This window comes from Protopterus annectens, chromosome 1.part2, assembly GCF_019279795.1.
Source record: "Protopterus annectens isolate FY-2018-M chromosome 1.part2, PAN1.0, whole genome shotgun sequence".
Lineage (NCBI taxonomy): Eukaryota > Metazoa > Chordata > Ceratodontiformes > Protopteridae > Protopterus > Protopterus annectens.
In genome coordinates this window covers 415,259,174-415,281,214 of record NC_056727.1, presented here as the reverse complement: position 1 = coordinate 415,281,214, position 22,041 = coordinate 415,259,174, and positions in this window count along the sequence as shown.

The window sequence follows — 22,041 nt, the reverse complement described above, 5'->3', positions numbered from 1 at the left end:
GTGGCTAGCCCTGCCATGAATGTTCTTCTGTACCACTCACACTCACACATATGGCCAGTTTAGACTGTCCAAGTACACCTTCTTTGTGTCTTGGAATATGGGAGGAAATCGGAGCACCCAGAAGAAACCCACCCAAACACAGGAAGGATATGCAAACTCCACACAGAAGGCACCCCAGCCAAGGTGAAAACACTATCCACTGTGCTGGTCAGTTTACCATATATAATTTTTAAATGCCACTGAACTGCCTCTCTTTGAATTTATGCTTTCAAGTCATTCCATTCCAAGATTGTTCTTGCAGTAAACCAGCCCTTTCTCATCACTTTTTCAAATGTCTACATTTTGTTTGATTATTTATTTATTTATTTATTTATTTATTTATTTATTCATGTATTTATTTATTTATTTATTTATTTATTTATTTATTTATTTATTTTGCCCTGCCTCCACCGCTGACCCTCAATCTCTTTCACAACTGACTCTTATGCAGTTGGAAAAGGAGACCTCATTAGAGTTATTATTATGATAATAATGATGATGATTATGCAAAGTATCTGAAAATTTGCAGGACGATGAACTAATTAGGATGAAGCATGCAATGTACCTCATGCATGTAACACCATGATCTTTTCTGTGTAATGATGAGGTTTCTATTTCAGTCTCTCCTGTTGCTAAGAGTAAGACATGGACACATATATGGAATCACCTGTAATGGAGGGTGCATGGCTGAGACAAAGTCCCACACTTTCATTCTAAGGAAGCAGAGCTGACATCAGCCAATCACCACCCACCCCCCTCAGCCAGTGTTAAAGTATCTAGTCAGTCTCAGGTCACAGGCACCACAGTCAAACATCAACACACTGTGCCAGAGGGCTGGCTAGTTATTATAAACAAAATACAATTAATTATTATATTGTACATATCACTATATGTAAGGTCACCATTATCTAAAGGGTCAGAATAAGATTTTCTCTAAGCCTGAGCTTTCTTGGTGTAATATATGTTAAAGTATCTAATTCATTTTGAAAGCCTTGGCTGGATTATTTGTCCTGTAGTTTCATTTTTTTAACTGGAATGATTAGGCAACAGTAAGGAATTGCAGACTGTGACTAAGGATTTCTTCAAAGGAAGTAAAACATCCTTAGGTTACATGCACATATTCTGTAGATATATTCACACAGCATTCCTGGTGGTAAACCAGATTTCAAGTCCACATTCTAAAAAGTAAGATTTTTTTTTGTCACTAACTCTACTTAAGTATTTCTCAGTCAGTGCATCAGGTAATATAGTATCTGGGATGTCGGGTAATATAGTACCTCTGATAAGACAAGTAAATATAGTATTTGTGATAAGACAGGAACTCAAAGAATCTGTGATAAAACCTTATCTTACTACTAGACACCAACACTGTATTACCTTTTCTACAATTATTTACAAGTTTAATATACTCATGCTAGCTCAGAAACAATTTCTAGCTTAGTATGACTGAGTATGCATTGTTATCATCTGCATTACTAATAGAGACTGAATTTTTTTCTCAGCAATCACAAATAAAGGGAACAAAAAGCTGCAAATACACAAGGAACACTGAGAAAGGAAATGAAACCATGGTGAAAATTTCACTTAGGATATTGCCATCATTCTCTTGTTATACAGTTATTGTGTTATCTAATCAACAGCCAAAATTCACTGCTTTGGACTCAGCTGTTTTGTATTTAAATAGGTGATGTATTTTAATGTTTTTAAAAGTCTGAAGAAGCATGATGTTCACCCAAAAGTGCTTACATTATGTTTGTGTTGTTCTGTTCAGTAAAATGTTTTTATTTGCTGATTTTTGCCTGCCGTGTTTGTCGCTACCATGTTTTCTTTTTCATTGGAATTTATTGTATCTACTTTATAATGCTGCTATTCAGTCCTAAGGAATGAAGCTTCTGTACTAAGTGAAAAAGGTATATAAGCCCTGTAACATACAAGGCCATGTCAAACCCAGAGCTGTTGGACATGCTACACTTAAAGAAATCCCAATCCCTCAGAGTCACATGCTCCAGGGATCTAAACCTTGTCATCACAATAAACAAAACATGCTGGAGGGGTTAGGAACGGATAGGTTCCTAACCCAGAGACTCCCCAGACTCTGGAATAGATTGCCCATACATGTCAAGCATAGTGGCTCTTTGGCCCTCTTCAAAAGGAACCTTGCCGATTGGATGGGAGAAACGAAATTCACCCCGGGGATCACGTCAGTCACCCTGATAGACAAGGGTCCAGGGAAATAAATAGTGTGGGAAGAAATAGCCAGGGAATTGTTATGGCTAGGCTTGTATAGACCCTAGGCCTGATAGCCTAGTACCAACCTATGAACATATGAACCTATATAATAATAATAATTATTATTATTATTATTATTTATTTATTTATTTTATTTATTTTACATTTGTTGACCGGGATAGTCCAACTGGATTAATGTCCATTTTCAGTGGAGGCCCGGGGAGAAAAGCTCCAAGATAGACAGATAAGTAATAACAAAAAAGCATATTACCAAGGTAGGCAGATAAGTAATAACAAAGAAGACATATTACAGATGAGATATTTACAAATGACATAAGCAGAAATGAAATAGACAATATCACAAGTTTGAGTTACCCCTGATAACAGTCAGGGGAAAAAATAACACTAATTTGATTAATAGATTATATACATTCATGGTGAGAATTAGCCAGGATTGTTACAGTGGCAAAGCCAATTTAGTGCCAGATGTTGTTTGAGTTTAGCTGTGAATTGGGATAGGGAAGAGAGCAAAGTAATGTTAGCTGGAAGGAGGTTCCATGTTTTGCCTGCAGAGTTTGCAAAGAGGGAGTCACCGGCTACATTGTTAATTTTAATTTGTAGTCTGTTTGAGGATCGGAGCAGTCTTGGATTGCTCTGGGGGGGTGATCATATTTTTAAGAGTTGGTGTGTTGTCTGGATAATAGAGGATTTTATTAGCCATAATCAAAAGGTTATATTGGATTAGACTGGGAAGTTCTAGCCACCCAAGCTGTTTAAGGTTGCTGCAATAGTGTGTCCTAAAAGGTAAGCCAGTGGCAAACCTGGCAATGTGGTTGTAACAGATTGAGAGTCTATTAAGTACAGTTTTATTTAGATTAGAGAGAAGGGGGGATGCATATAAAAGTGTTGAAAGCAGGTGGGAGTGAGCTATGGCAACCATAGCCGGAGGGGTTAGGAAGGCTTTTATTCTATACAGTGACCCTAGTTTTTTATTGATGGTTTTTATCGTTTGGTTTACATGAAGGTCAAATTTTAGTTTATTATCAATTATTACTCCTAACAGTTTTGTAGAGGAGTTGGGGGTGATTATTGTGCCATCTATTGCATTTATGGTGAAGGTAAACGGTGTGGACCTTTGTGTTGAAAAGAATAACAGCATTTTAGTTTTTTTGGGATTTAGCAACAAACAATGTTCGGAGAGCCAGGTTTCTATAGTATTAAAGGTGGATTGGGTAACAGACCTTAATTCTGAGGGAGATGTGGCCGAGCAAATCATTGTGGAATCATCAGCATATTGGATACAGCTGACATTCGGGATAACTGTATATAGGTTGTTTATAAAGATGGAAAACAGTAGGGATCCTAATATGGAGCCTTGTGGCACTCCAAACGTGTTAGTTAATAGGTGGAAGAGCTTGTTCCACCAGAGGACAGCCTGCTACCTCCCACTGAGGAAGGATTTAAACCATTGAATGGCACTGGTATTTAGACAGAAAGATTGCAGGGTGTAAATCAAAGGTTGGTGATCCACCATGTCAAATGCCTTTGAAAGAGCCAAGAAGAGGACTGAGGATATTTGATTATTGTTATGATTATTATTAATGATATTGGTGAATACTAGTAGGGCTGTGGTTGTGCTGTGGTGTGGACAGAAGCCATGTTGGGCATTGGCCATGAGGTGATTCTGAATTAAGTGGTGCATGAGTTGTTTGTGTATACATATTTCCATAATCTTAGCTAGTGGAGAAAGTACAGCTATCAGTCTGTAAATGGAGAATTCAGTGGAGGAACCTCCTTTATGTAGTGGGATTACATGGGATGTTTTCCAAATGGTGGGAATTTTTGCCTCTGCTATGGTGCTGTTATTTAGTATAGATACTGGATAGTCTATGACATCAGCTGACTTTTGAAGATACTCAGCAGGGAGTTGATCAGCTGAGAGTGTGGTGGGTTTTAATTTTTTGAGAAAGGTATGGATAAGTGATGTGGACACTGGTTGGAAGCTGAAAGAGAGTAGGTTTATAGGGGTGGTACTATCAGGGCCAGGGGAGCTGGGTGGTAGTTGTTAGCTAGGGCTTGAATTGTCTCTGTAAAGAAATGGTTAAAACTGTCTGAGACATCCTCAGGAGATTTATCAATGGTAGCGATGGGGATAGGGGTAGACATTTTTCCAGGATGGAGTAGATTATTCAGAACTGCCCAAAACTTCTGAGGATTGTTCTGGTTTGCTGTCTGTAAATTACAGTTTTTGTCTTCTAGAATGGATATTTTAGTCTCATTCCTAGCTTGCCTGTATTTAACATGATTGTAGGGGTCTTTACTGGAGCGCCATAGAGCCCAGATTTTGTTTCTGCTGGAAATTTTTAGTCTAGATTCTTTAGACAGCCATGGGGCAGTTTTTGCCTTTGTTTGCTTAGAACGGGCAGGTGCATGCAAGTCAAGGATATCAAGAAATCTATTGTTAAAATATGCAACTGCCTCTTCTAAGGGGAGGTGTTTTAACATGGACCAGTTACAGGAGTTAAGTTACTGTTTGAATTTGACAGGGTCAAAGTTTACTTTGTTTCTGACTTTCCTGAGTAAGGATTGATGAGGAATAATAATTTTTTGCTTAACTATATAAGTAAGAAGATGATCACCCAGATCATCGGGGAGGGTATCAGTTATATACAGTTGGGGGTTACTATTTACAAGTACCCAGTCTAGTATGCTTTCTTTATGTTTGGGATTACCTAGCCTAGTTGGGGTGGTCATGATTTGAGTAAATGCATGCAGGTTGATGTGGGTGGTAGGAGATTCTGAGGAACATGTGGCCCAGTCTATGTCAAAGTGACCAAGTAATATGGTTTCTTGTGGGTAATGACATGAGATCCAGTGTAGGGTATCTTCGAGTGTGGCTATATTATTACCCGGGGGAATATATATACAGATAATATTGATGCATTTACTTTTGTTAATTTGCAATTTAGTGGCCAGGATTTCTGAGCTATTAATTTGAGGTGGTTGATTAACATCTATGGTCACCTTCAATGCAGATTTATAGCTACCCCACTCCACTTCCTGGAAGAATGGTCTAGCCTGTGAATGTTATACCCAGGTGGTAACACTTCAGTATCAGTTGTGGTAGGTTTTAACCAGGTCTCAGATAGACAGAAAATCTCAGGGGAGTGGACAGCCAGGAGTGCATGCAGTTCATGTACCTTGTTATTGATGCTTCTAATATTGAGATGACAGACCAGGAGAGAGTTGGTAGGTCTACTAATTGTAGTTTTGTGGCTTAAGTGGCAGATAGAGGGGGTATATATATCAAAGGTGGATGGGCCAGGGTTGGGATGAATGTCATTACCAAGTATAAGACTAGGGCTATACTTAGTGATAAGTTTCAGTAGTTTGTTTAAAAGTTTATAATATTGTCTAGCTCTAGAGCTAATGTGCCTGGGGTTTACATGCTGAAAGAGTGAGCAAGGCTTAGAGTTGGACCCATATTGATTAGTATGGCTAAAGGTGGGCTGTTTTACATCTGGTGTGATAGTATGGCCATTTGGGTACTGATAATTAGTAAGCATCGGGTTTTCATACAAGGTGATTACATAAGTAGCCAGCAGTATGGGAATTAGAGAATAGTGTAACATTATGAGAGAAGGAGTGTATTTAGAAGCAAAGATGGTGAATACAAAGATGATTACAGCATACAATAGGCCCATCAGAGTTTAAGTCTTGGCCTAAATTAAGTCTATATCTTAGTTACAAATATATGCAGAAATAAGTCACAAACAGTTCAGTACAAAGAACAATATTAAGTCTTGGCATTACAATATACAAAAATATGTTACATTCTAAAGGAGGCTTTAGCTGTGGTAACAAAGTTATGCTTTACACAAAACATCAAGCAGTAAAGGGCAGTAGTAATTAAACAAGGCATTTGTCAACTGAATGACAAGACATTTGAGTTTCAGACTTCATATCCTTTAGAAAATTCATGGCAACACAAAACCTTTTACTATAGCAACCTTCCAACTTCATAAGAGCAATATTTAAAATCAATTTTTTTGTTGGACTTTTGTCGCACTGTTATTTTTGGCCTAGTCCAGATTTCCTTTGTTAAGATGTTGAATAAATATGAAACAAAATGATTGAAAGCCTTCACTCAGTGGGTATAGCTCTGTCATGTGTCGTTAGTTCCAGCTCACAGTAGTGTTTACCAAGCTCCTTCAGAAAGACAGGAGACAAACACAGATCTGGTCACCATTTTCTTAGGCTTCGCATGCCCATTCACTTTATCATTTCACTTGAATCTGTCTTCCATCTTGCCCAAAATTGGTCTGTCCGCTTATCACTGTTCGAATATTATCATCTAACTGTCTTATTTTCAGTCTGATCTTATTCACAACTTCATCTATGTTTGATAAAGACTGTTCTGTTGGGAACAATGAGTTTATGTACTCCACAGCATTAAAGTCTGCTCGATCCAGGGGATTCTGACTGGGAAACACCTGTTCGATAGCCTATTGCACTTCAGGGGTGAGATGCAAAACATCCTCCAGCTCATCAATAAACTCCAGCAGGCACTGCATACAAGACTCTTAATCTCTGTTAAGATTTATGGTAATGGCTCATTCTCATAGTTCTCATAGAAAACTGGCAGATTGTGCAGAGGGTAACCTGCTAATGAGCTGCTTAGTGTAGTATGGGGTTTGATTCGCCTAGCCTTCATTTGCCTAGTCTGTGACCCTGACCAAGTTACTTAACCAGACAGTGCTTTGGGACAATTGGGAATGTGGGCTAGGCTCCATGATCTCCTGGAACTGCATGCTAAGTGACTAGATATTAATTCAAGAAACAGAAGGCCAGTCTCTGCCTTCCAATAGGATTCACATCGGCTCAAGCTTTTTAGATAGATGTTATTTTTTTACATTACAAAAAACTGAATGGTAGCTCTAGATTTTTGGTTGTTTAGCTACCACAGGCCACTAAATGTCTGATGAACACTAAACTTCTGTGGCTATTATTTGACTTTGATTTACAACATTAAATGAACAAGGACAATAAAAATACCTCAAAACTTTTCTTGGGTAGATGCAGTTTTAAAACAGGGTATTAGGAGATATTATGCAAAAATGGAAAATAATCTGTGGGTAGAATATTCATAGTGTTATTCCATTACAACTTTTATATGGTCCTATAGATATATATATATAAATATATATATATATATATATATATATATATATATATATATATATATGGGTCCCCTTGACTTCATCGACACGCCGAAACACCGACGCTAAGAAGACCGACTCGAGAAGACCGACGAGACAGGTGATCGACAATGTGAAATCCCAACAGCCGAAACACCGACATGGGCAACGTGTGAGCGCGAGTCGGTAAGTGTGCGATAGTGAGGGATTTAGCGTTAGGGAGCGGACAGGTAAGTGTGTGATAGTGAAGGATTTAGCATTAGAGAGCGGACAGGTAAGTGTGCGATAGTGAGGGATTTAGCTTTAGGGAGCGGACAGGTAAGTGTGAGATAGTGTGGGATTTATGGTTAGGGTGCGGGAAAGGTGAGTGTGCGGTAATGATGGACTTTAGGTTTAGTGGCGGGTTAAGTTAGGGTTAGGGTGCGGGTAGGGCAAGTGTGCGATAGTGACGGAATGTAGGTTTAGTGGCGGGTTGAGTTAGGTTAGGGTGTGGGTAGGGTAAGTGTGCGGTAATGTTGGACCTTAGGGTTAGGGTTTGGGCTAGGGTTAGTGCATGTATAGTTGTGTGTAATGTGTAGTTTATGTTTTGTGTGTCGGTGTTATGGTGTTCGGTTTTGTGAGTTGTCGGTTTTGTGCGTTTTCGGTGTTTTGGTGTCGTTGTTTTGAGTGTCGGGTTTGTGGAGTGTCGTGTTGTGATAGGGATATATATATATATATATATATATATATATATATATATATATATATATATATATATGTATATATCCAAGAAAAATGTTTAAGCATACATTTAAATAGCATAGGCCCACAATGAGCAAAAACAAAAGGTACCCTATATTCACGGGCACACTAACCCACTTCTTATAATCAATGTAGCTCTGGGTAGCATAAAAATACATTAAAGCAAAGGGCTATTCAACAGCACTGTCACATTGCTGCTTCACAACAGAGAGAATTATTACCAAATCTCCAAAAATATGTGACTTATTATGTGTTTTGATACATGGATGCCAATAAATTCACCTTAGGAGTGGAATGAAGAGATAAATCTTGACATCTAAGTTAAGAGCACATAACAAGCAGTTACAATCAGTGGATCCAGATCATAATTCTTTGTAGGGCATGTAGTATTATCAGCTCCATGTACCAGCAGTTAGAGAAGAAACAACTGTAACATCACAAAGTATTTTACAGTTTTGAAAGTTATAAAACACTGTCAGCTAGACAGCAAAAAAGTCGTGTCTCTCTGATGAGTAAATGCTGTTAAAATCTGTGCCTTGCCACATTCTTGTTTTATTTATTTTTTATTTTTTTGGTGTGTGAAGGGGGGTTGTATGGGTATGTGAGTTTGTGAGAAAGTAAAGTGTATGACATTTTTTAAATCTGTGAAAATCCTTTAGACACTGTTCTCTGGTGGGTATTATATTCTAGCAAGAGACTAGAGTTAACAGTGCTAAAAGATGTTTAATAGAACTTTGTTGAGCACATTTCTTACATCAGAAAAGTGCTTAACACAGTTGTACTTTTTCCCAAATTCAGAGTATAACTCTTGTGTTCCATGCCCTGAATGATACACACACTCAACAAATGTCTTCATGTGTTTTGCTTTCTCCCTGGCAACAAAAGAAGCCTATCCTTTACAAAATAAGGTATGTAATGACAGACATTCTACAGCTACATGTACATAAGCTACTGAGCTGATACTATGGCATACAGCTATATTCTGTCCTTTGAATGATTGCACAACATTTTTTCATTTATTTATTAATCAGGTAGGAAGGTAATATGTGATCTGTTCCTCTGCTTTACTGGGTCTAATCATAATGAGCTACTCTTCCTTTTTCACTATGCATAGAAACAATGATAGTATGTTAAAGAGCAAAGCTTAAGTTACATTTTTTTCAACATTTTCTGGTACAATATTAATAATTAAACAAAGCTTTGTTAAACAGGAACATCTTTGTGACAGAAGTGTGTATATTAAGGTCCCTTGGCAGTCCTAAAATGAATGTTTTCGATTGTAATATGTTTGCAAAGACCATTTAAGCAAGTTAGACATCTGTGTATACAGTAAGACATTTCTGATAGTTTCCCCTCAGCTTATATCTTTTTTAAGTAAAAATTCTGGTCTGTCAGTATAAGTATAAAGTTGTCCATTGTTCAGGTGATGGTTTTAGAGCTTCAACTTCACATAAAGATTGTATAGTAGAAACTCAAGACTTCTTTCTAATTATAGAGTATAGAAATAAGCAAACCCAAGCATAACAAAATAAAAGATGTGCCAGAACTGAACAAGAGCCAACAGATTCAAAAGCTAAAGAAGTAATGCATTATTTTTCAGGGTATTTAAGATTGCAGATGACTACCATTTCATATAAGACGATAACAAAGGTACGAAACCAGCAATAAGCTTTCTTAACACACTTCTGCTCTAATTTCTGCAAGGTGGCATACCCAGCTGCCAAGCTCTGTGATTTCAGGTTTTGCAGTGTGTCTCTCAAAGAAACTTTGGGGATTTCAGACCTGCTGTATACAACAGCATTTCCAATTTAGGAGAAAGTCATCTCAATTCATGTGGAACACAGGAAATAAGGGAAGAACCAACATTACTTGACATTTTCCTTTATAAAATCTGTTCAGTAAAATTAAGTATAACGACTAACTGGGACTAACCCAACTTTTTATCCAGTTTCATTAAAAATAAAAGACGTTTCTGGCTTTTATTTGATGGCCATTATTCTATTGCTACTTCCTGTAGTTTAGTTTAAAATAAATTTGGGAAGGATCATTTAAATGATGAAAATGAAGTATCTTTCCTAAACGCAAGTCTTTTAACATAGAATTTCATACTAAATATTCTACAAATAACCAGGAATGAAAAAGATTCAAACTCTAACAAAGGAAAAGCAAATGAGAAGCCCCATGTAACTGTCTTGTTTTGCTATAAAAAAAATTAAAATGATGAGATCTTTTGCACAGAACTCAATGAATAATATGTATTTAAACCATCAAGAAAAAAAAAAAACAAGAAGCTGATTTTTTGTTTTTCTGTTATACGTTTATTAACCAGGTATGGACACTAATCAAAGTACTTTTTCAGGCATGACCCAGGAAGAGAACTGTCCATTGAAACAACTTGATCAGAGTGACACAGTGTGTGCCTCCCAGAAATAAAGCTGGATAGTCGTTGTATTCAGTGACACATAGTTAAGTACCCTGAAAAGACTGGAATATTATTATTTTATAGCAAAAATGTGTGCCTGCTATTTCCTTTGAAAAAGTAAAATCTCTCTGTTGTGGGTGATGGGAATGAAAATATGAACTTGTGTAACATCCCCTTCTTACTCAGTATGGTGCGCTTTGTTCTTTGAGAAGGAATTCTTTTAAATCATGACTGGCATTTCTGTAGAAAGGTGAGCTTAGGAAAGGAATGTTACTTTTTTCTTTGAATAATTTAGAGATCTCAGGATAACTCGCTGCAGTTTGCCATTACAAAGGCTAGCTTTCTGATATTGCTTTTAATCTTGTTGAAAAGTGCAGGTTTCAAACATTAGGTGTACATGATCACAATGTTATCATTCCTTATTCACACTTGATCTCTTAATATTGGCATGTTTTAGTCGAAAGTCAGAGCTGTTGTTCTTATGACTCTGCATTACTTTTGTGTTGGGCAAATAGTGGGACTTTCAGAGGGCAGTAAACAACAGAGTATTGTCTGTGTGCTTGCTACCATTGGGCTAATTCTGGTATTCTGTCCTACATGCCTTGATGGGGATGGTAATGTGGCTGAAGTGATTTCTGTGAAGTTGCTAAGGATTTTTTGTATTCAAAATACTGTTGTACCACAGCATAGCACACGTAACTGCTGAGCTGTAGGCCTGCAGAATCTGCAACGCAGAGAGGCCATTACCTAATCTTGCAAATAAAGGAATGTAATGCAGGACACAATGACCTAAACGATAGTTTGGGTTCAGACTTCCTCCATGACCTGTATCAATCCAGTGCTGACCTATGTGTGTTCCTCCTTCAAACAATAAGAAGGAAAGACTTAGGCCCACCCACACAACAGCTGAATAAACAGTAGTACTGCAAACATGACTGCGTATAACTGTCTTAGAGCAATCAGGGACATTGGAGGTCTACAGAATCTGTCTACATCTATAACTACATCTATATCTATATCTATATCTATATCTATATCTATATCTATATCTATATATATTCTATATCTATATCTATATCTAAATCCACATCTATATAAAGCACATAGGGCAGAAGTGTATAAATATGATTCTATTATACTTCATCACCAGTTCACTTTATTGACAAGGAAAAACACAGCTTCATTTCATCTAATACCCATTTCTTTGAACCATATTCCATTTAAAATTTTATACGCACTAAATATATCTCCATAAGCTTTTTTGAAAGGGGGCAAGCCTGCTGCATTCCTCATGTGTGGGACTTAATGCCTATACCCCCTAACATAAATATACTAACTGGATAGTCACAAATCTTTGGAGAAGATTAATGCTTCTCACACACTGAATCATCACTGGTGCACGTACAGTACATAAACGTCTATCGCAGGTGGCACAGTATGACAGAAGGCATCACCATGGCAAAAATACTGATAAATACCGTTTTGCATTATAATTCCTATCCTTCAGAACCATACCAGCAGTGATTTTCTACACCATTACATACTTTACAATGAAATGAGGATCGACAAAAGAAGTGTTGATGAAATGAGTTTCAGATAAAATGAACCACCTTATTTCTTTGTCAATAAAGTGATCTGCAATGAAATGAATGGAACCCATACATATCTATATCTAGCTATCCATCTATCTATCTATCTATCTATCTATCTATCTTGCTATCTATCTATCTATCTATCTATCAATGTCTGTATCTATATCTATATACTTGCATTAAGACATATTGAGTTGTGCAAAGTTGGTATGTGCATTTTGTGTTGCTATGTTTTCTAGAAAATCATATAGATGGTTATTGCACTAGAGGAATGATTGCCAATTAAGCCTGCATAAAAAGGACACAACAAGGAAGCAAATGTCACTAAGTGTGTTTCTCAGTCAGATGTTCATCTTGGTTCAATGTAGGTGTTCTGCCTTAAGGCTTGTTTTTTTTTTAGAACTGCCTGGTCCAATTGAAACCTGCTATGGATGTGGTCTCAGGCAAGTTTAGATGAAGATTTTTTTTTGTTGCTGCTGTTGTTGTTAGAAGTGGTGCCAAATGGAAAGTCTAATAAGGCCTGCAGCAATAGTCTTTATTTAGCAGCCTGTTGCTGGCAGTTGGGGCTGTGAGGGACTCAGCCTATATGGTGAAGATGTATCTAAGGACTAGGCTGTTACATGGACGTTACTTACTAGTCTCTGTATATATGGTAACTAACTTGTGAAATGAACTGAGGAATGCCAAGTGGGCTTTATTGTCATTTCATTTTCTTCTGCAAATAAACCAAGCTTTTGATATATGTCTGTCTCTAGAATGTTTTAAGTATTTACCAAACTATTATCCTTCCAACATTTTTCTGCAGCCAGGTGTTTGGAATGTTTAAGCAAAATTTTCCTGAAGGATTTGTAAGCTACAGATGTTTGCTACTGCTGGTAACTGGCGTGTGCTTACTGGCCTGACTTAGTTGTAGTGTTTCTTTTTACTTTCAAACATGGAAGATGTTCTTAAAACCTTTGTGAATTGTATGGTAGAGACTAGTCTGAAACTGGTGCATCTGTAACAATAATTAGTGGACTAAACAATTTATTCACTACCACAGAACTACACTTGCCAGAAGGACAGTGTCACACAATCATAGCTGGTGGAATTTTAAAGATATTTGATATAGCTGAGCTGGAACAAGTCAAAAGGAATCAAAATAACCTTTTTCCAGCTGACATTGGAATCCGTGAAAAAAATATATGCACACCGGGGACTAATTACAGTGATCATGAAAAGTTTATAAAAGGAATTAATGGGCTGGGATAACTTCTGAAGTAAAAGTGACATCATTTCATAACTGGATTTTTAATGCTGATAAACCGGCAATACACATGGTTTACTATCACAATTTAGAAACGCACTCGGTCAATTATTCATGTCATTGAAAAACAATAGAGAAAATCAAAACGTTGTTCTGTCCCAGTCTCGAACCATGTTAAAGCCGAGTGTTCAGTATTAGCTGTTTTGAAAATGTGCCTGTTGAACTGCATATGCCATCCAGAACTCGATATTAAAGCTTCATCGTGGTACGTTTTGATTTTATGGCACTTTGAAACTATACTTTTGATGTTACACTCGACTGGGTACGTTTTCAGATTTTGATAGCAAACCATAACACATGTATTAATTGAAACATATTATAACGCTGTGGTTAGACCATGATAGAAACAGTAAAATGAAAATGTCAGAAATTTTACCAGTGGGGAGATTTAAAACAGCATTATGTAGTGACATGGGAAAGTGGGTGATACAAAGTGACCTGAGACCTCTGACAAGTTAGCAACTTTAGTAGAATGCTTGCTAATGGTGCATTGTTTAAAACTGAATTACATGCTTCTAAACTTAAAAATGTAGAGGAATCCTGCAGGCTCCTCAAAGGATCATAGGAATCATAGGAAGTTACTAGGCTATTGGCCCTGAGGCCCTTACAAGCCTAGCTAAGAATTTAGTCCATGTTCCGGCAAATCAGTGTCTAATGCTGATGCCCCTGTCCAGCAGGGACACAGGTGGAATCCCAGGGGTGTATTTTTGGTTCCTCATCCAGTTATCCATGTTGTGCTTAAAAAGGGCTAATGAGGTACTCTGCTTGACATGGAGAGGGAGTCTATTCCACAGAAGGGAGAGTCTCTGGTACACAAATCTGTCCTGCCAACAAGTCCTATTGATGTGAGAGACCTGGTTGAGGTCGACTGTGCGGGTTACCCAAGTGGAGCTTGACTTGTGGATATGCAGCAGTCCCATCTAGGCGGGGTCTGAAATTGCTTTGTATGCCAGACAGAGGTCACCTCTGAGGAGTTTGTATGAGACTGAGTAGAGGGACAGGGCTTTTAGTTTGTCTGGGTAGGGTAGATATTTGAGGTTCTGGATTCTTCTGGTGAGGAACCTCTGTGGTCTCTCCAGCTGCTGCATGTGCTTTGAGAGGTGCATGCTGAAAAGGGCGTTGTACTCAATAATGGATCTTATAAGGGATGAATACAGGAATGCTATGACCTCCTTGTCCCTGGACAAGATACTCCTCCTAATTAGGAGGGCCATGTAAAAAGCTTTTTGTACAATGGAAGCAATATGGTGGTCAAACATGAGTTTGCTATCAGCTTGGGTGTCCAAGTTCCTCACCACTGATTGCGCATTGTTATTAATGTGATAATTCGTGGGGACATCACTCTCCCAAAAGGGGATGATGATGCATTTTTTGGCATTCTGTTTGAAGCTATGTTTCAGGCACCAGTCATTTGTTTGGGTGAGACCCTCTTGGAGGATGTCCACATCACTAGGGGAATTGATGACAGCGTCCAGCTTGCAGCCATCTGCAAACTTGGTCAGCCATAGCCCACTGATTTTGGCCTGCACCTCTAAAAAGTATATCCCAAACAACAGATGCCCCAAGACCGATCCCTGGGGTACACCATTCATTACAGGTCTACTGCTTGAGATAGCTCCCCCTATTTTGATTAGGTGGGTTCTATCAGTGAGCCAGTTTGCTACCCATCTGGTAACATATGGACTGATGCCTAGTTGAGAGAGTTTATCTTTTATACCCGAGTAGGGAATAGTATCAAAGGCTTTGGCACGGTCAGGGTAGGTGGTGTGCGCTGTCTTCCCCTCATCCCTTAACAAATCCAAACTGTGGGAGAACGAGTGTTTCGAGGATGCCAGAATCTTTGTTAATGAGGTCCATGATAATCCCCTTGCAAATCAGGCTAGTTAGGCTGACAGGCCTATAATTTCCTGTATCGGTGGAAGCTCCACCTTTGTGCAAAGGGATGACAGTGGCTGTCCTCCACTCAGCTGGGACGAAGCTGGTACTCAGGCTTTGTTTGAATAGTGTGCCTAATGGTGCTGGGCAAGTTCCTGCCTGAGTTCATGTAGGATGCCTGCTTGGGAGGGTGGCTTAATGGCTAAGGTGTTTGACTTACAAACACAAGGTGCAGGGTTCGAGTCTCACAAGGGATAATTGGCTAGGCTTAAAATGGCTCGCAAGGGCAGTTAGCTTAGTACTAAACTATGAACCTATGAACCTATGCAGTCTGAGATGTTATCTAATCCCATGGAGGCCGTATTTTTTGCCTTTGAGAGGGCAGTGATGACTTCCTTCCTAAAGATAAGGGGAGGGTGCAGGTGTGGGGATGTCCTGATTTACTGATGGGAGGGATAGAGAATGAAGTTTTCACTGAACCTGTCTGCCAGCAGATTTGCTATATCTATGGCATTTGTGTATGTGGTATCCTTGACAACCAGTTCTGAGCAGATCTGGGTACTTCTTTTGAGATTGCGGATATATGTGAAGAAGGCCTTATGATCATCTTTAGTAGATGTGGCTAGTTTGGAGTCAAAGTTTGCTTTGGAGGATTTCACTAGTGTTCTTATTTGCTTTTTCAGGCTAAGGACAGATTGCTTCCAATTAGGCACCTGCTCCTTCTTGGTCCTAGACAGTAAATTTTTCCTTTTATTATAGAGTTTATTTTTTTTTTTGTGGACAAAAAACATGTCTTAAAGGATTCTTGGTAATTACTGCAGTGTATGGTGAAAAATGAGTTTAAAGAAGAAGTAATATTTTTGATTATTGACGTCAAGGACCTTTTCCAGAGTATCCCACATGAAGAAGGAATGGAATATTTCCAGGAAGCACTAAGGGAAGGAATTAGATTTTCATGGGACACGGTTTATGTCTTGGCTACACTTATGGAACTGGTTCTGAAAAATAACTTTGTATGGTTTCAGGGGGAATATTTTAAGCAAACCCAAGGGGTAGCAATGGGTGCAGCAGTAGCACCAGTGTTTGCTAATATTATTCTCTGGTATTGGGAAACCAAATTTGTGCTAAATTCTAGGTTCAGGAAGAGTATTTATAGATACTATAGATTCTTGGAAGATATTCTAATATTGTGGGAAGGTGGGCTAGATATATATTAATGCCTCTATAGCTTTTTTGAGTTTCATTAGTAAAATTGAAAAAGAAGCGGCTAATTATTTGGACATCCACTTATATAAAAACAGAAGGGAGGGATGCTATGAATCCTGTATATATATATATATATATATATATATATATATATATATATATATATATATATATATATATATGTATAGGAAGCTCACCCACTTGAATAGCTACCTGCACTTTGAGAGTAACCACCCCTTTTGGCAAAAAAGAAATTTGGTAAAGGGCCAAATGATTAGACTATCAAGATTAACAACATATGACAACAGGTTCAGAGAACAAATAGTAGAATTAAAGGCCATGCTCAGAGTAAGGGGTTATCCAACCAGTGTGCTTGAAGGACAAAGAAATATTATGTAACAAGTAGGAGAGATGATTGTTATCCTCCACTATTGAAAAACCTGGAGAGTTTGATGAATGTAAAGAAGACAGAAGGAGAAACTACTTGATGTATATTAACATACAATCAGGACAATACAGAAGTACATAAAAATGGTGGAAAAGAACTGGAATTGTGTTTTTGGGGCATATGGATTAACAGAAAAATTGGATAATAAACCAAAAATAGTGTTTAGAATGGGACCTAATATCAAGAACCTATTTGAAAGGAAGAAGGACAAGGACAGGATCCCACTAGGAGGTATGAGGAAATGTAATGGATGTAGGGAATGTAGGTACATATATGAAAGTAGGAATATAGTGATATAAGGCCACAAAAGAACAATTCCAATAACAGGGAACGACAACTGTAATACGAAAGGAGTACTTTATGTGGCCCTGTGCCAGTCATGCTGTGCATATTATGTAGTAAAAATGGAAAATAAACTAAAAAAGCAAATTTACCAGCATGTCTATGCAATAAAGAGACAGAACAAAACCAACGCCCAGCTTAGACATAGCACAGGATGTAAGGATTTTAAAAAATTCCTCTTTTGTGTAATGGAAAAGGTAGGTAGGCAGGAGAGGGGGGGGGGTAACTGCCCCTGTTTTTTGGAGTACAGGGAAACATTTTGGCAGGTTCTACTGAATGCCACAGTTTTCCCTGGAATCAATGATAGAATTTCTTTAAGAAGCTTACTACATTTAAACGCACATGAGATTAAATAGAAATGTTATATATGACCGAATATGGAAAGACTTTATATATATATATTGTTTTAGAAAGTAATATCCCCAATAAGAAGAAAAAATATTTTCTACAAAAGGGTAGATTAGGGAGATATGATTTTTTTAACAATTGGGAAAATAAACAAGGTATATCAAAATGTTTTTTACAGGAAAATATATTTTTAACCATGAAGAAAGTATTATTATTATAGTATACTACATTATATATATATATATATATATATATATATATATATATATATATATATATATATATATATATATGTGTGTGTGTGTGTGTGTGTGTGTGTGTGTGTGTGTGTGTGTACATTTATGTGTGTTTTTTTAAACGAGGGTATATTTGATTTATTTAATTGATTGATTACATGATGATTGGTGTAAATTAACTAATTGAATTGCATATAAAAAAGGGGGGAAGTGTGTAAGGTTTTTGTATCTGATGAAGTTACATTTTTCTTGAGTGTGAATAAAGGGAACGAAAGTGCTTATAACCTTACTCTGCTTGGTGTCTGATTCTTTTCAAGGAGAAGGTATCCTGTGCCACCCAAAAATATAACTTTTAGCACATGCATCCACCCTTGAGGTAAATCATGAAGACAAGCAAAGACTACTGAATAAAATTACATCATATCTTCATTCACTGACCTTTCAGCCATGGCACACCTGACGAATTCTCCTGTCTTTTGCTGTGGACTTCCCATCACATTAACAAAGGCACACACCATCACCTTAGCTGTGCTGTCCTCAAGATAATTTCACTCCATGCCCAGAAACATTATTCTAGATTGGATTACAGCAGCAAACATAACCCTTTAAGTGTTAGCTCAGTGGAGCTTTCATGATAAACAGACAATCAGTAATTAGTAAACAAAGCAACAGATGTGCATTACCTCAGTATAGGGTTCATATCTGCATACTGTTATTGTTCCAAGTATACCAGCATATGCTTCTGTTAAGTTCATTAGTGCATACTTAATATTTAGAGGCAATAGGTAGCTTAGAGAGCTTAGTAGCTGGGTAGAAACAGACAGCTTTTATGAGAATCATATGGTTGCTGCAATAACACTAAGCAAGAATCTGACATTGCTGGAATGGTTTGTTGACATTAATTCAAAGGGGAGCTGTTGATAGCTGTCTTTCGTGGTTCAAAGGTTCATTCTGGCTTAGCATGACATAAGCAGAAAAATTCAAAGCAATGTGGTCTAAACTCAAAAAAAAAAATGTTCAGAAACCAATGTGGAAAGTGTTGCTTCACAAGTGTGGTCAACCATCCTAAGTCTCATGTTTACCTATTCATCTTGGATAAACCTGTGAATAAATCCACCTGTCGCCATGTCTATAACTGAGGTCACTAAAGCACTCTGCTCTGTTTGCAAACAACCTAGTAGACACTAAGGAGAAGCCTGGAAAAAAAATAATTTAAATTACCAGCACTAATTAGCAATGCATCACATGCAGAATATACAATTAGTAACCCAGTTATAAAAGCTGAAGTTTACATGAAGCTCACATTTGAGACGTGTACTATTCTTCAGAATTTTTCATAACTATAATAGTCAGGCATTTTGAACATGACTGATCCTTTTTCATGAAAAAGTGCCTTTACAACCGGGTTGTTTGAGTGCAGTTAATCTTATTTTTGTAAATGTTGTATGATTTAAGGACATACCTTAGTTCTACCTCTACAGTGTTTGTAACATTTAGCAAGCTGTAACACAGCACCAGCAGCAGAGAAGAGGTGATGAAGGGCTATGAGTCATTTATGGCAGAAGCCAAATATTAACAGAAGCCCACAGGAACAGATAAGATGTAACACATAGAAATGCAAAAATCAAAGCACATTTCAAAATTATACTGCTAATATAGTTTGGACAAATGTAAATACAAATTTACTGCAAAGAGCTGGAAACAAGCAAGTCTCGCAGTTTAACATGCATAGAGGTATTGTACGTCTCTGGAGTTTTGATGTTTCACTGTGTGTGTGTGTGTGTGTGTGTGTGTGTGTGTGTGTGTGTGTGTGTGTGTGTGTGTGTGTGTGTGTTTGCCAAAGTTAGAGCCAGACAGACAAAACAATGAAACAGAGTACACATTTGTGTAAATTGCTTCAATAAACAATTTTCTAAAAAATGTGACATGCAGCAAACATAAACAATTTTTAAAAATGCACCAGAAATAGAAAGGGACATTGTTACTTCAGAAATGTCTAACAAATTAGTTATTATAAAAGGTGAACAGTGGATTTAAAAGCTATAAAAATAATATTGTCTTATAGCTATGTGCTATAGACTGTATAACAGCTTTAGATTTGGTAAATATTAAAGAGTAATAATATGAAACATGATAATAAGAAAAATATACATTAAAGGAAAAATCACGGCATAGCAGAAAGATTATGCCACATCTACAATACACGTGTTCTAACCCTAACCCTAGTCCGACCCTATGCCCTAACCCCAATCCCCAATCCTATACATAACAATACCACTAATGAAAACACACTAACACACACACACACACACACACACACACACACACACACACTTTTATCCCACTTAATAGCCCTTACTCTAACCCAAACACACTGACACACACACACACACACACACACACACACACACACACACACACACACACACACACACACACACACACACACACACACACACACACACACACACACACACACACACACACACACACATGCGCACACATACACACACACACACACACACACACACACACACACACACACATACATACAATGCACACACATTCACTTCACACATTCCACTACCAAACCATATCCCAAAATCTATCCTATTTACTAGCTCTTACTCTACCCCAACTGACAAAACTGACACACAGACACACACACACACACACACACACACACACACACACACACACACACACACACACACACACACACGAGCAAGCACTTCATACATACCACCACCAAACCATAATCCAGACTTTATCCCATTTGCTAGCCCTTACTCTACCACAACAACAAAGACATGCACATACATATTAACTGCCATAATACAATCTTGCACATTTCCAGAATCACTAACTTTTCAGTCATTCACTCTCCTGCATGCTCCTACTTACTAACACAAAATAAAACTTTAATTCAATCTATCAAATCTTCATTTATGTAGCCACCTTGGTGGTATTTGCCCGTTTCCCCAAGATAGTGCAATCTCAAAGTTGGTATATATAGTGAGGGAGATGTGGGGGGGGGAGCAAATCCTTCCAGTTTGGTGGATTTTAATTTCTTTGTTGTGTGTATGTTGTCCTGGTGGCCAAGTGGTTGTTTTCTCAGTGAACATTTTCGCTGGTTTAAGGTTTCACGTAACAGAAGGTTCAATATCGTCGTCTCGATGAAGCAGGTTTCTCTGATATCAGTTTTTGATATTCTGAAGTAGACCCATATCTGTACATATATATATATAGAGAGAGAGAGAGAGAGAGAGAAAGACAGAGAGAGAGAGAGAGAGAGAGAAAGACAGAGAGAGAGAGAGAGACACACACACAGAAAGATGGATATAGAAATATCAAAATCATAACAATAATATTAGCACACATAGACATAATAACTATTTCAAAATAAATGGACAAAGGACTATGTCAAGAGGATCACGTATACACAGAAAAAAAATATTTTATGCAATGTTAACAATAGAGATAAGGATGTCTAAAATATTAACAAGTTTTAAGGATTACTTGGGAGAATGAGCAGGGCCACAAGTTTACATCAGAAATTTTGGGGAATCAGCACTTCTAGATGGCCTTAGGGTGAGAATGCTATACTCTAAACGTATGAACTTGCACACACACCAAAATAAAGAGAGAAATCAAAGCTCATTTTGTTTCATACTACTTTGTTACTATTAATGTTTTTATTAACTTGTTTTATTTATTTATTTATTGAACTTTGTTATCTGGGTAAGTGGTCTGATTCAGGGACCCTTTCCAGGTGTAACCTAAAGCCATATGGCATAAGGCTTGTTTATTAGAACTGCTTTTTAATGTTCCTGCATAAATGCCCTTTTAACTATATTTGCCACTGCCCTGGGTTTTGAAAGAAAGGGTCCTTGAAACAGCTCACTTACCCAGTTAACAAATACTTTTCTGAAAGAGACTTTGATAACTAATCAACATGTTTAGGTAAGAGGAGCATGCAAACTATGTTAAGCACACACATCAAAAAAGTCTCCCTAAAAAGGCTACCTAACAAAGACAAAAAATTACGCTATTTCGTAA